The sequence below is a fragment of the Hylobates moloch genome, unplaced genomic scaffold (assembly GCF_009828535.3).
Source record: "Hylobates moloch isolate HMO894 unplaced genomic scaffold, HMol_V3 SCAFFOLD_7, whole genome shotgun sequence".
NCBI lineage: Eukaryota > Metazoa > Chordata > Mammalia > Primates > Hylobatidae > Hylobates > Hylobates moloch.
The window spans coordinates 36,833,475-36,839,568 of NW_026652282.1; the positions used below are offsets into that span (position 1 = coordinate 36,833,475).

The 6,094-nt window shown below is 48.5% G+C and overlaps 1 long non-coding RNA gene across 1 annotated transcript in view; it reads left to right on the forward strand.

Moving 5' to 3' along the window:
• The window catches only part of LOC131383903 (uncharacterized), a 7,759-nt gene extending 1,991 nt beyond the window's left edge, over window positions 1-5,768 (forward strand). Inside the window, exons 2-3 of the long non-coding RNA XR_009214302.1 lie at window positions 804-850; window positions 5,576-5,768. This is a non-coding gene — a long non-coding RNA (uncharacterized LOC131383903). The remainder of the gene's footprint in view (window positions 1-803; window positions 851-5,575) is intronic.
• Window positions 5,769-6,094: the final 326 nt, after the last annotated feature.

Consider the following 6,094-nt stretch of genomic DNA (forward strand, 5'->3'; position numbering starts at 1 on the left):
GTGCCATCGAGACAGAGCACTTGGGCGACACAGCGAGTCTCCATCTCTTTTTTTGCAGAGTCTCACGCTGTTGCCCAGGCTGGAGTGCAGTGGCACAATTTGGGCTCACTGAGACCTCCGCCTCCTGGGTTCAAGTGATTCTCCCGCCTCAGCCTTCTGAGTAGCTGGGATTACAGATGCGCGCCAGCATGCCCGGCTAACTGAGACTCCATCTCAGAAAAAAAAAGGTTGGGTGTGGTGGCTCACACCTGTAATCCCAGCACTTTGGGAGGCCGAGGCAGGCAGATCACGAGGTCATGAGATTGAGACCATCCTGGCTAACACGGTGAAACCCTGTCTCTACTAAAAATACAAAAAAATTAGCCGGGCGTGGTGGCGGGCGCCTGTAGTCCCAGCTACTTGGGAGGCTGTGGCAGGAGAATGGCGTGAACCCGGGAGGCGGAGCTTGCAGTGAGCCGAGATCGTGCCACTGCACTCCAGCCTGGGTGACAGAGCGAGACTCCACCTCAAACAAGATACAAACAGAAAGAAAAAAAAAGAAAAAGTGTACTGTTTTGGTTTTTTACCAGACAAGAAAGAATATTTTCAGACAGGAAAATTTAGATTAAACAGTAATAATAAAAAGAATGGGAGGAGGGTGAGTCTTACCTAAAGTTTGGCAGCGGAGCAACCCAGGTCATCCTATTCATTTCCTGCTTCGCAGGAGCTGGGATACAACTCTTAGGTTTTATCTAATTCTACAGGGAGGTAGGGTTTTATCTTCCTGAATTGTTTTAGAAACAATTGTTTTATCTTCCTTACAGAAGCGCATCAAGACTGGATGGTTCCTATGACTGTATTCTCTACTAAGGTAGCTAAAATAACTAATGAATAGTAGTGTCAATAGAGTGGACACAGCTATAGACTTACTATGTTTTAATGATTAAGCAGTCAAAATAAAGGTGTTGCAAGATGTGTTAAGTACTAGAAGACAAGTATGTATTTTGGAAATAGCTCTGTTTAAAACCCCAAGAGGGCCAGGCGCGGTGGCTCTCGCCTGTAATCCCAGTACTTTGGGAGGCCGAGGCGGGCGGATCACGAGGTCAGGAGACAGAGACCATGGTGAAACCCCGTCTCTACTAAAAATACAAAAAATAAAAAATAAAAATAAAAATTAGCCGGGCACGGTGGCGGGCACCTGTAGTCCCAGCTTCTTGGGAGGCTGAGGCAGAAGAATGGCGTGAACCCAGGAGGCAGAGCTTGCAGTGAGCCCAGATCGCGCCACTGCACTCCAGCCTGGGCGACAGAGCAAGACTCCATCTCAAAAAAAAAAAATTAAAATTTAAAAAAATAAATAAATAAATAAATAAAACCCCAAGAGAGAAAGTAGTGTCATTCCAGTCCTATGTGTGCCTTTTCTTCCCTTAGAAGTTTTCAATTTCCAGCTGGTCATGGTGGCTCACGCCTGTAATCCCAACACTTTGGGAAGCAGAGGCGGGAGGATCACCTGAGGTCAGGAGTTCAAGACCAGCCTGGCCAACATGGTGAAACCCAGTCTCTACTGAAAGTACAAAAATTAGCTGGGCGTGGTGGTACATGCCTGTAATCCCAGCTACTCGGGAGGCTGAGGCAGGAGAATCGCTTGAACCTGGGAGGCAGAGGTTGTGGTGAGCTGAGACCACGCCATTGTATTCCAGCCTGGGCGGCAGAGTAAAACTCTGTCTCAGAAAAAAAAGAAGCTTTCTGTTTCCTCCTAGTGGAGGAGGTATGGAGTGCTCTTGTTTGTTTATTTATTTATTTGAGACAGGGTCTCACCCTGTCGCCCAGGCTGGAGTGCAATGGTGTTATCTCGGCTCACTGCAACCTTTGTCTCCCAGGTTCAAGTGATTCTCCTGCAGCAACCTCCCAAGTAGCTGGGATTACAAGCCTGAGCCACCACGCTCAGCTAATTTTTGTGTTTTTAGTAGAGACGGGGTTTTACCATGTTGGCCAGGCTGGTCTTGCACTCCTGGCCTCAAGCGATCCAACTGCCTTGGCCTCCCAAAGTGCTAGGATTACAGGCATGAGCCACCACACCCAGCCTAGTGCTCTGTTTAAGGCCAAATCTTCTATTTGTTTCTCAGGAACCTAGCGCTTGTGGTTGTCTCTCATCTATTCATGCATCATCTATATTTCCCACTCTCCTGGCTCACTCCCTTAATATCACCCATCTTTTTTGGGGGGGGGGCACAGTTGGGGCACAGGGTCTTACTCTGTCACCCAGGCTGGAGTGCAGTAGCACCATCACGGCTCACTGTAGCCTTGACCTCCTGGGCTCAAGAAATCCTCCCACCTCAGCCTCCCAAACTGTTGGAATTACAGGCATGAGCCACGGTGCTCGGCCCAATATCACCCATCAAGCCCTCTTGATCTTATGTCCCTCTGCAGCTTGCCGCTCTGTTTTTTTTTTTTTTTGTACTGCCCCCTGCTTCCTGCAAGACCTTAAATCCACTGTGTCTACTTCCTTGCCTTATTTTTATTCTACTCTAATCAGCTTTTATCATCCCAACGAAGTGGCTCCTATAAAAGTCACAGTCGGCTGGGCATGGTGGCTCATGCCTGTAATCCCAGCACTTTGAGAGGCCAAGGCGGGTGGGTCATGAGGTCAGGAGATCAAGAATATCGTGGCCAACATGGTGAAACCCTGTCTCTACTGAAAATACAAAAAATTAGCTGGGCGTGGTGGCTGGCACCTGTAATCCCAGCTACTCGGGAGGCTGAGGCAGGAGAATCACTAGAACCCGGGAGGTGGAGGTTGCGGTGAGCTGAGATCGCGCCACTGCACTCCAGCCTGGCAACAGAGTGAGACTCTGTCTCAAAAAAATTAAAAAAATAAAAAAGTCACAGTCACCTATTCTTTGTCGTTTTACTAGGCCCTTCAGCAGTACTGTACACATGCTTTAGTCCCTAGGTTTCCATGTGTGCACACTTCTTGGTTCTCCTCCACTTTGGCCTCTCATGCCTGGCCCTCTTTCGTCTCACAACCCAAATATTAGACAATATATCACAAACAAATCCCAAAGTGCTGGGATTACAGGCATGAGCCACTGTGCCCAGCCGACTTAAGTATTTTCATAGATTATCTAATGTTCAAATAATGCAATATTCCTCAGCATCTGCACAAATGTGTGGAATGGATGGTGGATAGCAAGAGATACTTGTACTTTCTCCCTCCCTTTCCCTGCCTTCTCCAGGGTCCCCCCCACATCTCATTAAGTGGCATCTTCTTTCACCTAGTCACTCAGGTCAAAGCTGAGAAGTCATTCCTTTTTTCTTTCTCTCATACCACTTGTCATTGAATTTCCTAAGTTCTATCTCCACACCTGCCCACTGCATCATCACCACTGCTAAAATCCTGAGCCAAGTTAACTTCTTTTTTTTTTTTTTTGGAGACAGAGTTTTGCTCTTGTTGCCCAGACTGGAGTGCAATGGTGCGATCTTGGCTCACTGCAACCTCTGCCTCCTGGGTTCAAGCAATTCTCCTGCCTCAGCCTCCCGAGTAGCTGGGATTACAGGCGCATGCCACCATGCCCGGCTAATTTTTGCATTGTTAGTAGAGACGGGGTTTTGCCATGTTGGCCAGGATGGTCTCGAACTCCTGACCTCAGGTGATCTGCCCGCATTGGCCCCTCAAAGTGCTGGGATTACAGATGTAAGCCACAACGCCCCGCTGAGCCAAGTTAACTTCTTTTCTCATCTGAACTACTGGAACAGCCTCCTTACCTGGTCTCCCTGTCTCCATGATGACTTACTATACAAGACTCCTGCCAACCTTCCCTCATCCACTGTGCTCCTATCATACGAGCTGCCTTTCAATCCTTAACTGCGCCAAGTTCATCCTTTCTGCTGGAACCTCCTTTCTTCACATGGCTGTCTCCTCCTCATTCAGGACTCAACTCAAGTGTCACTTCTCCTGAGAGGCTCTCCCTGACATCCCTAGCTAACTACTCTAATTATAAAGTTCCAAGGAAGCGCTACAGAAAAGACATCCGTCCCCTGACAGGGCTTTGGGCTAGTCTCTTCCCTATGGGAGGTGGGGCAGGAGCTGCTGAGGCTCGTGATTCTTCTTTGGCCACTTCACTCCCAGCTGAGGAGGGACAGGTCAAGGACAGCCTGTGCTTCCACTGGCTCCTGGTCACTACATGTAGCACATTCCAGATAGACAGGTTCTTCCTGGCTCCCATATTATGAGCTCATCAGACAGCCTCCCCTGCTGTCTTCCTGCCTTGAAAGGATCTAACATGAAAGCATTTTTACTTTCTAAAAGTAAAATGCTCTCTATTCATGGGCAAGAGATTACCACCTCACTGACTGGGACCTTCAGCTAATGCCTTTCTTTCTGGGCATTGCTTTCTTTGCTGTGAAGTAAGAAGAACCATACTTGCCGTATACAATTAAGAAGTGATCTATTCAAAGAGTCACTTGATGACCAAGTGCAGTGGCTCACACTTGTAATCCCAGCACTTTGGGAGGCCAAGGCAGTGGATTACTTGAGGTCAGGAGTTTGAGACCAGCCTGGCCAGCATGGTGAAACCTTGTCTCTACTAAAAATACAAAAATTAGCCGGGCATGGTGGCAGGCGCCTGTAGTCCCAGCTACACGGGAGGCCGAGGCAGGAGAATCACTTGAACCCAGGAGGTGGAGGTTGCAATGAGCCGAGATTGCACCACTGCACTGCAGTGTGGGCGACAGAGCAAGACTCTGTCTCACAAAAAATAAAAGAGTTGATGATTCCATGGTTCCTGTGGACATATAATAGTTGACTGTCACAAAAAATATAACCCTGGCCGGGCGCGGTGGCTCACACCTGTAATCCCAGCACTTTGGGAGGCCAAGGCAGGCAGATCACCTGAGGTCAGGAGTTCGAGACCAGTCTGACCAACATGGAGAAACCCCGTCTGTGCTAAAAATACAAAATTAGCCAGGTGTGGTGGCGCATGCCTGTAATCCCAGCTGCTCGGAAGGCTGAGGCAGGAGAATCACTTGAATCCGGGAGGCAGAGGTTGCAGTGAGCCGAGATCGCACCGTTGCACTCCAGCCTGGGCAACAAGAGCGAAACTCCGTCTCAAAACAAAACAAACAAACAAACAAAAAACCAAAACCCTGCCCCAATCCTTCCACTACTCTCCCATGGGAGGAAGCTTAGAGCCACCCTGACCGCTCTTCATTTCGCCATCTCTCTCCATTTGTCAGTGACCTGAGGCTGCCTCATTGCTTCTGAGCACTGCTCATGTCAACTGTTCTTCCATGCTTCCTTCAGCCTAGACCCCAGAAACAGCTGCCCCTCTGCCTTCATTCTCTTACCCTTCTGTAACAGATATCCCCTTCCACTCCTTCCTTCCTAACAGAACCCCAATTTGGTTCAGGATGGCAATGTGCCTCTCTAAGAATACTTGGCTCCTCAGCCTTGTACCCCAGGAGAGACTTGCCTCCCAGTTCCGGTCAATGTAACAATGGGAGTAGGTGGGAGTATTAGGTGGAAGTCCATGGGGCGGGTGCCCCTTCCCAAGCAAAGCCTCACAAGAGGCTTTTGGTTCTGCTCTTTTTTCTCTCCTAGAACTTGGAGTGTGATGCCCAGAAGTGTGTGAACTGGTCTGTGACCCCAAAGATGAGAACCGCATGCTGAGATTGGTGGAATGGAGACTTTAGTGAGCCTACATGCAGATAACATGGTGACACCCATGCCCAGCCTGAGCTGTTTTCTTCTGGCTCTCTTATTACATGAGAAAAATAAACCCCTATGCACCTTGGCCTCATCCCCTCGGCTGTCTATTCTTGCAACTTTGGGGCAGGTTTAAATTTTTTTCTAAATTAAAAATTGGGGCCAGGTGCAGTGGCTCATGCCTGTAATCCCAGCACTTTGGGAGGCTGAGGCAGGCGGATCGCTTGAGCCCAGGAGTTACCAATGAAATGGAGTGATGTCTGGGATTTGCTTCCAAATAGAGGGGAAGTGGGTCAGGGTATAGATGAAACAGGATTGATCATAGTTGACAGTTGTTGGAGTTGGGTAATTGATAAGTCTTTAAAAAAATATTCTCTTTGCATAAATTCCCAAGAATGTTGTGCGAACACTTAT